A 1,683-nucleotide genomic window follows, 5' to 3' on the forward strand; every position below is an offset into this window, starting at 1 on the left:
TTAAAGACAAGTGACATTTGTGGGGGGGGGGAGTCTTTAATTTGACCCAAAATGCAACACTGACTTTTAACAAAATGCAGAATACTGTAACTGCAGGTGATAGTGTTCAACAAAAATGACATCAGAGAAATTTCCAGAAGGGAGCTATAAAGGCCGTTTGAATTGGCCATGGGGGGAAGCACATGTAAATAAAACCTTCTGCCTTCGCGTTTCCTTGCTAGCTTGTGATTGTCGACGAAAGGCAATATTAAATACAAAATCCCAACACAAAAGACAAACGGTGAATCGGATACCTTGGCAAGGCTATGCAATTTCGCTTTTGAGCACCGCTGCACTTCATATGAGCATCGTACCTGTGAAGTTTTGAACTTAAGTCTTGGTGCTTCGTTAACATACATCATCACTTTTGCGAAAGCAGAGGATTAGTTTGGTGTTACCAACGTTCCTGCACACCTGAGTCGGGACATAAAACAACATGCAAAGGGGTGCATCCTAATATCCAATGATAACCACGTTTTTTTTTTGGGGGGGGGGCATTATTAATGCACATATTCACATTCATTCACAAATATATATATATATATATATATATAAAACAAAAATTAAGTGTTTTGAAACAGCACACCATTCACTGACTGTAATTATGCAAACTAGAAATGAACCCGTGTCAGCTCCTACATACCAGGATAATCCACAACACAGGCTGTGGCTGTTTGGGAGCTGAATTTGGGTTATAAATATGTGGCACAGGTTAATCCAGGAATGACGCCATGGACAATAACAGTAGATCAGGGTTGGAAATGCATAAATAAGGGTTTTGATACGTACGGGTAAAGAGAAGTTCAGTATTTTTCAAGGATGATGTCCCATTAATGACCTTGGTGTCCTGGTTACCAAGATGATACAGAGAACAGACATGGACTAAAAATACTGTCAGACTCAGAAGGAATAATTGTCTAGCCCTCTGTATCTCCCCATTTCCACTTAGGCATCGGGTATAAATTCCAGTATGCTTGACAAATCCTGTGAAAAATGGTTTCACTAACGTCGAGCGTGACCAGATATAGAAAAGGAATGTCGCCGTGAGGCGTAAACAAAGGAGAAGAGCGAACAGGAAAGCAAAACTTAAGACAAACATTAGTCTCAAACACCCTTCTCTGTCCTATACCCTTGCTTTAGATGTCATAGTTACAGAGGCAAGAAAAAAATGCCTTAGCAAAACCACTGGAGGAAAACATCTCAAAACACTGAAAGTAATGGATGATATTAGCAAAGACATTTGCTTCCATTTCGACCGGTTCAAAGCTATCCTACAGCCACAAACCTAGGTAGAATACAATAATGTATAGGTAAAGCATTTGCTGTACACAGTATTGGCTTGTATCAATCCTGCTTTGGCTTTGTGCCATCACTTATGGAGTGGTGAGGTAGAGAATGATGTACGTACATGCTGTTGTTGGCTGACTAATGACTGAGACTGCATGGTAGCTATATTTGCTTCTGAAATGCATGGCAATACGAGAGGTAGAGGATCTGTACTCCTCACACAGGAAACTGACAATCTGCCCTGAGCCTGATAATGCACTGTTGTGTGTGTATGTGTGTGTGTGTGTGTGTGTGTGTGTGTGTGTGTGTGTGTGTGTGTGTGTGTGTGTGTGTGTGTGTGTGTGTGTGTGTGTGTGT

The sequence above is a fragment of the Lampris incognitus genome, chromosome 15 (assembly GCF_029633865.1).
Source record: "Lampris incognitus isolate fLamInc1 chromosome 15, fLamInc1.hap2, whole genome shotgun sequence".
NCBI lineage: Eukaryota > Metazoa > Chordata > Actinopteri > Lampriformes > Lampridae > Lampris > Lampris incognitus.